Here is a 7849-nt window from a genome sequence, read left to right as displayed (position 1 = left end):
AATTTAAAAACAATACTATTACAAGAAAACGAATCTTAATTTGTGAAATATTTTTTTCATTGTTATTTGTTTTTAATATTTTTAATGAAAGTCTCAAAAATTTCCTACATTCCATTCTTTAGCCAAAATGTTATTTGTCTTATAGTTTTTATGTTAGAATTTATTTCGAAAAGTCGTCTTTTATTTCTTTGTTGTTTAAATGGACCATGTTTTTACACCCACAAAGTCTCACAGCAAACTGAGATGATACTGCCAATTAGTGTTGGCCCATATTCATCTTTTGTTTATAACTCGTTTATTTTAATGTTAGAGTTGTGCATGAATAATTTTGTTCACCGTTTAAAACGCGTTATCGAAAAAAGGGGTGATCAGATTGAAAATGTGCTAAAATAAGCTTTATTTTCGTTTTTTAAAAATAAAAATCGGTTCACTTTTGTAGAGGTTATTAAAATTTGCTGCGTGAGCGTTTAATCTGAAAGACCCTGTATTAAACATTTGCAGAAAAGTGACAGTTAAAACCAATGATAAAATGCTTGCGTTAACAAATTCCGTAAAAAACTAGCCTCGTTCATATTTCTGTTTTCGTAGTTGTTTGCTGTGTTCATGTTAAGTGCTAGAGAATATAAGAATCTACAATATATGGATGAAAAAAAATGATATTTTATGCAGAAATCTTCATTAAAATTAGTATTGAAGTAGTGTACGGAATATGAATCAAATTTCTACGCATGATTCAAATTCCGAACACTTCATTTTCAAATGTAAATTTACTAAGCTTTAATGCTATAAATCAAGAAATAATTTAAAAAAAACCCTGACATTCTTTGGGTTATAGCCTTCATTTGCACATCAATTACAGGTATCGATACAGCATATAATTTATAATATTAAGCATTTTCAAAAAAGTGACAGTCAAAACTTGTAAATATGATACAAGTTTCTACGCATAATTCAAATTAACCCTTTCGTTACGAGTGTCGTCTATAGACGACATCCGCGCGACGAGCTGGTAGTATGAGCGTCGTCTTTAGACGACATGAAATTCATACTGCTCTTCGATCACACCAGCGCGATGTGCATACTTTTCGGCGCAGTGCTTCGTACAGTGGTAGCACTTCGGTGGAGCACACTGCGTAATGAAAGGGTTAAGAACACTTCATTTTTGAATGTAAATTTACATTAATTTTATGAATAATATGATAATCAAAACCCTGTCATTCTTTGGGTAATAGCCTTCATTTTAGAATCAATTTTAGATATCGATACAGCCTATAATTTGTAATACAAAGCATTCGCAAAAAATGTGACTGTCAAAACCAGTGATAAAATATTTGCGTTAGTAAATGCCGTAAAAAACAATTTTTTGTAGATGTTTTATCTATTTTTTCTGCTGTTTTCATGTCAAGTGCTAGAAACGGTAAGAATCACTACACATGGATGAACAAATGAGCTTTTATGCAGAAATCTTCATTAAAACTAGCATTTAAGTAGCATTGGAATTTGAATCAAGTTTCGAAGCATGATTCGAATTCCGAACAGAGGATGTTTGAACACACTATTTTCAGGCAAATAAAGCAATAGTTCACGAATTGGGGTACAAGTACAATCCAATTCTGGAGCAACAATATAACAAGACCATTTATTAACGAATGTTTCTAAGCTCTCTTGCAAAATGTAGGTCGCAGGCGCAAACCAACGAGTGTAAAATTGTTTTTTTTTGGCCAGGTTATGTGTGGAATGACGTATGAAGACATCAGCGGTTCCCAAAGTCCTCGGGCCTGGACGTCACCTTGTAGATGGCGCTTGGTGTCATATATATGATCAAGGCCTCAAACCCCACCTTCTTAAACTGTCACCTGGCATATGTAGATAGCCCCTTTTATGGACCTTAACTTCCGAAGATACGAGGAACATATCATTTGCATTTTTGCTGTTCGAAATTTGAAACAAATGTGTTCGGAATTTGAGTCAGTGACATATTCTTAGTTTTTCACCATGAATATTTATTTATAAATCAATTCCATTGCATCCAAATGAAAAAAGGCTCTATTGTATCCAAAAATCTAATTAATTTCGCGAGACACTGTTTAATGGCCAACAAAGCTTTGATTTTGTCCAACAAAGTTTTTTCAAAAATTTATAACTTTTGAAGTACTGGACCGATTCAGATGAACGACATATGAAATTAGTTGGTCTTTTTTGAAAAAATATAAGACTTTGCAGGAAGACTGGATTTACCATGTTCCTATCTTATGTCCAATAAGCTACGGCAAACAAAATATCTCAACTTTGGAAAATCATAACTCAAGAACGAAAAAAAAACACATCTCTGATTTTTGGATATATAATGCACAAAAAGTCCCAGAAGGTTTGTGTCCGAGACACGACCACATATTTGACGTAGGATTCCGTTAGGATATCTGTTGCATGCTGATTTTGGATGTGTTTGAAGAATTACATCGTTAAACTCTTTGATAATGATTTGGTGGCCCTGGAAAGGGCCGTTTTGTTTGGTTGTTGGGTATTGTTTGTTCACTCCACCAGTGTTTACAACCGAGTGATGATGCCAAAAGATGGTAATTAGTCGTTGAATGGTTCGTATCACGATAGAAGATGTCGAAGTGGAACGATATATGATGAAAGCCGCCATCTGTGGCCCTGGACGAGATGGCTCCTGCGATATGTATGGATGAAATGAAGAAAAAAAAACTCACCAATGTAAAATAAGATAATTATCATTATCGAACACAATTATCAATTTTTCTCACAAGGAAAAACTTGTTACTTTAATATAGAGAAAACATGAAAACATTTCTAACACAACTGCTACAATATACAATTTTACACTGACACTTGTGCTAAATGTTTCATAATACATGATCAGTCATTGATATGAAATTTCACGGAGCAACCGGCATTAAAGTTCCAAATTTGAATTTTATTTTCTAGTATTAATCGTATCACTCACCTTTCTTGCAATATAAAAATGCCTCCGACTTGCATATATTTGCAATGCCGATTTACCCCGAGCACTTTGGTTTTGATGCCTCTGTTAGGGAACACATTTCGGTAGGAACTTTATATCGATTTCTCCGTATCTTCAATTTCGTCCAATCAGAACGAGGCATTTTCGTTTGGAGCTTTTTCGATTGTTTGAAAGTTAGTTTCATATAATAGATTATTTTATTCATTATGATGAATTGTCATGGAGTGCTCAGATCAATTGATGCAAATATCTCGTAAATCTATCAGGAAATAACGGGCCAAGATTTGTAAGTACATAAGTCGCTGCATGTGTCGTCAATTTCGACCAATCAGGAGCGGATCATTAGTTCAGCCATAGGGGTCGAGATTCTTCAATTGTTCGATAGTTAGTTTCATGACATATATTATTTTATTCAATGTAAAAAAATGTTATGGAGTACCGCAATCGATTGACGCAACAATCTCATCAATCCATCATGAAATGACTGAGCAATTAGTGTTTGAAATTGGACATTTTTCATGATATGCTCGATTTCCGATCATTTGAATGTTTTTAAAAACAACACATTGACATGTCCGCGCTGGCAGCATTGAGCTTCGTTTACTAGTTTAGGGGAGCGTGGAATTTTCAGTCGGAATGAATACGTTTTCAAAATCAAAATTATGAATGAAAATTAGCTTTTCCATATCAAACTAGTATTCTATTTAAATGAAAAACATTTTTCTTTGTAGGTGGTGAAAAAGTCTCATACGAAAATTGTTTATGAAGACAACTCTATGTTATGATTAAAAAAATCAGCAACAATGTTGGAATTGTTTAGCCATATGGATGAATGAAAGTCAGAAACACGTGTTTCAAGTAATCAAGTAACATTATGTGAAAATTTTCATTCAAATTTTAGAATTTAAAAACCCGCGTCGTGTCTTCTAATCTGATACAGATTACCGGGTCTCTGGCAACCCTATCTCAACCAATGCAAATTGAGCGTAGGCAGCATAAAGCAGGGCTCGCGCTAAGGGGGCTCACGTATTGTTTACTGCTTGGAGTCATGTATGTTAATATTTGTAGAGCAACATGTCAAAAGGATCTATCTTTTTTGATCGTTTCTCTTCATCGACTTTCTCTTTCGATATCCACGGCCTTTCAGACAGATATTGCTCTAGTTTTGCCATGCAGTTTGATAAACGAGGTTCCCTTTCACACTCCTTATCGTCGAACACATCAGGAAATGCTTTTACCGCTGAGTTATTAATGAAAGAGAATGTAGATGAAGAGAATCGACCAAAGAAGATAGGCCCTTTTGACATGTTGCTCTAGATTTGATCACGTTGGATAGTTTCCTTTGGCAAGCGATGTTTGGATACCCATCCGGAAGTTTTCTTGGCCATTTGCAATTAAAATCAATGTTACAGGATCGCGCGGAGCACTTCATTCTTAATTTCAGGTTATGATTTCTATGCTCATGAGTTTCTATGCTGGCTACAGAAAGGCGGCCATCTTAGCAATCCCTTGGAGATTACACAAACGAGTTTGGGACCCAAATTATGGCCCTAATTTGAAGTAGCCAGCAGACGTCGACACCATGCCACTGTCATCGCGAATTCGGCGCAAGCAGCTTAGAACAAATGTTAGCGTTTAGTACAACGATGCTAATGACGCAAAGCATTATTGTGTTCGACTAAATGGAAACACACATATTTAAAATGAAGTGTCAAAGCACAGTTGTCGCAACGCGACGCATAGCGCGGCATTATGGTCCCATGTTTATGTTAACGACGTTGGGCTTTTTGATAGGAAAGCGCTGACCGACTGGGACTGACAGTTACAAAACAAAAAATATAAAATAGTTGTTTTCAGATGTTTAACAAAATTTGATTTGGACTAGAAAGTCCAGTTTCTAATTATTTTCTATTTATACAATAAGTATATTTGAGCGCAGGGACCGACACTGATATTGTGCAAACGCTCTTGATGCGGACTGAATGGAAAATCAGGGCTCAACGTGTTAATGAATAATGTGATATATCCCGACACGGGTTAAGCTGAAAACTTAGAAACCTAGTATTGAGTGCAAAACGCACTTTAATTTCATAAAATAAATATCGTACATGCTGACGCTTATTTTTGCTGCAATTCAATGGAAACGAAATAGCATTATTGAGTGTTTATTAAAATGTACTCAATCACATTGATGTCCAGCTGATTTGTTGATTACACTTCCTAAATCACCAATTCAACATGATCTACACTGCAAATTTTATTCTCGATTTAATTAAGAATTGAAACTATTATTCCATTCGATACTTGTATATAACACACACGAACCACCCTACCGCGATACAACGGTAAAATTTTCAACAAAGTTATCCCCAAATGAAACAAGTTGGCCCACATTCAACAGATACTATTCGCCCAAAACTAAACAAATTCCAATGCAAACCGTTCGCCTCCCGAGCCATCATCATCCCTCGGCGTGGTTTCGTGGAATGCTGCAAACCAGCAGAGTGACCAAAAATTGAAATATTAAAACTATTAAAACATACTTTCACTCCGCAATTTACATTTTCATCTCGGAAGCGTTGCGAGTTCAGACGGGACGGGATGTCGGAGATCTATAAATATAAATTACTTCTTACTCTAATTCCACAGATTCCTCCGAAGGTTTCGCCCGATCTCTGGGAGCCGCTCCGAAGGCTAGACAGTGGTTGCAGAGGCATCATTCGGTGTAACTTGTGCCCAATATGTCGGGGAAGCAAGTAGAACTGGTACAAGTGGGTTTGGGTGTTATGCTCTCTCTCTCTAGATATCTGTGAATACATGAATGCTTGCAAATATGCAGACGAAGGAAAACCGAGTCATGAAATTGAAACAGATGTTTGCTCGGGGGTGGCTTTTTTCCTTGGCGTGTTCTCAGTTTTGCATTGGGATGGATTCATTGTGGCGACGGCGAAGAGATTCCTTGTAGAGGGGCGAATCGATTGGCGGCGCGCAACTTCGGCGAACATATTTCTCCTTCGATGGTGCGGGGTTGGAACGGCTAAGAAGGGAGAACTTCTCGTATCGAATAAAGTTGTAAAACTTTAATCCTTGACGGGTAGAGAATTATTTTCACATTTTGTTCTGTGTTGTTTTTTCCCACGAGTTGCCGCCATGTCGAAGTCGAATAAAGTGATCAAGATTTGAGCAAGCCAATTCGTCGGGGTGATTTGTGGTAGCTTATTCGTTTTGTGGCGACTACACGGAACGATTTGTAAGTGATAAATTCGCTACTGTCCAAACGATGTACAGAAAATTTAATTTTCGTCCAATGAAGAAGTGATCGGGAACTAAGTTATTACAGAGAACAAATTGATTTTGTGAACACAAGTTCAACTTAAATCACAACTTGATTGGGTTTCTTCTTGCCAAACTATCGCTAACTTGTAGAGAAGAAAGAGAAAGCAATTTCGCGAGCGATTCAGTCCAGAGGAGCAGCAGCTCAGCGAAAGCAAAAGTTTCTATCGAAAAAAAACAGCATCACAAGCGAAAAAGTAGAAAAGCAAGCTTACAATTAAGTTCACTAAGAAGATTTTCTCACCCCCCGGTTTCCACTATCCGCACCGACGAGACCGGACAACGTATCGGAACCGTATATCGATGATGATGATGATGATGATTGTAGGAGGATTTTCACAAACTACATTCACTTTTCTGCGCATTTAGTCCGTCTCAGCTCCAATGGACTTGTCCTAATGGACTGTTGGGAATTCAATTACCTCCGACTACAGTGAGGGAGAGTTTGACTAGATACTTCACGCTGATTTCTGCCATCATACACTTGTGACGATATTTATGTTAGTTTATAACGCAAATTTCGATAATTCCAAATAATATAGCCATGCCATATCCCCGCCAGTGTACACCAAGCTGAAAATTAACGGAATGAGTACCCACATTCCGTTTTGCCTGCCAAGATTGGGTCGATGAAATGTCAACAATCGACCTCAAATGCTGCCACCTTGCAATCGATTTATCGACCTTTTATATGCATTCATCGAACAACTTGACGCCACTTTTTTTCCCACATGTGCAAGGCGTCGACCTGCTTGCAGCGCTGCTTCCAGCACTGCCTGCTTCTTGTTTGCCTCGGTTTGTTATTGAGAAGAAATGAAGCATTAAAAGGAAAATACATTTATGAATAATTTTTGTAATTTTATTATTATCGAAAACGGAAATAAAAATACATGCACACTCAACCATTCTTGAGCATACCTCGAAGAAGAATGTGGCCGGACAATACTGCATCGGCACTACGAACATGCGCTAACCACAATTCTCTTTCCTCATGTGGCACTCGTTCCGGTAGAGTTTGTTGTTCGATCCACAAACATAGTATGTAAGAATCTTTTCACAATTAGATGTCTTAGCAGTTCCTCGGTAATATCAAAACAACACGAAGTTCGCGGGTCTTTTGCATCAGCTTGCACATGAATCGGTAGGTGTAGCCAACATAATTTATCCCAAAGGCAGATCTCTATCATCTTGGTGTGATAGTAACGCGTGTTCCCGCACCTAAATAATTGTAATATGATACATCTAAGAGGAACATGTGATATTTATTGGCCTACCGATAATATTCAGATTCTGGTGATCGACAGTTCAGAAAATACGCGCAATATCTGCTATCTGCCACGAACAATCTTCATGCTACGTAATATCTAGAATGAGTATCAAGCGGCAATGAATGGAAAAATATAGACAATTTTTTACTGTCAAGCTCGCCTATTTTTCAGTCCTTCCCCCATCGTTTTTAAATCCATCGGGTATTTGATATAATTATAATAATCAGGAATCTCAGCCGGTTTCACCGAATAGCTAGACGGC

The 7849-nt window shown here is 37.2% G+C and overlaps 1 long non-coding RNA gene across 2 annotated transcripts in view; it reads right to left on the bottom strand.

Moving 5' to 3' along the window:
* Positions 1 to 7287: 7287 nt before the first annotated feature.
* The window catches only part of LOC129768856 (uncharacterized), a 1025-nt gene continuing 463 nt past the window's right edge, over positions 7288 to 7849 (bottom strand). For both annotated transcript variants that reach the window (XR_008741747.1, XR_008741746.1), the window contains exons 3-4: positions 7594 to 7849; positions 7288 to 7537 (exon numbers count right to left, since the gene is read on the bottom strand). The exon at positions 7594 to 7849 is cut by the window's right edge and continues 135 nt beyond it. This is a non-coding gene — a long non-coding RNA (uncharacterized LOC129768856). The remainder of the gene's footprint in view (positions 7538 to 7593) is intronic.

This window comes from Toxorhynchites rutilus, chromosome 2 (assembly GCF_029784135.1).
Source record: "Toxorhynchites rutilus septentrionalis strain SRP chromosome 2, ASM2978413v1, whole genome shotgun sequence".
NCBI lineage: Eukaryota > Metazoa > Arthropoda > Insecta > Diptera > Culicidae > Toxorhynchites > Toxorhynchites rutilus.
The sequence above is the reverse complement of the archived record's forward strand: the minus strand, read 5'-3'. Positions and strand labels throughout refer to the sequence as shown.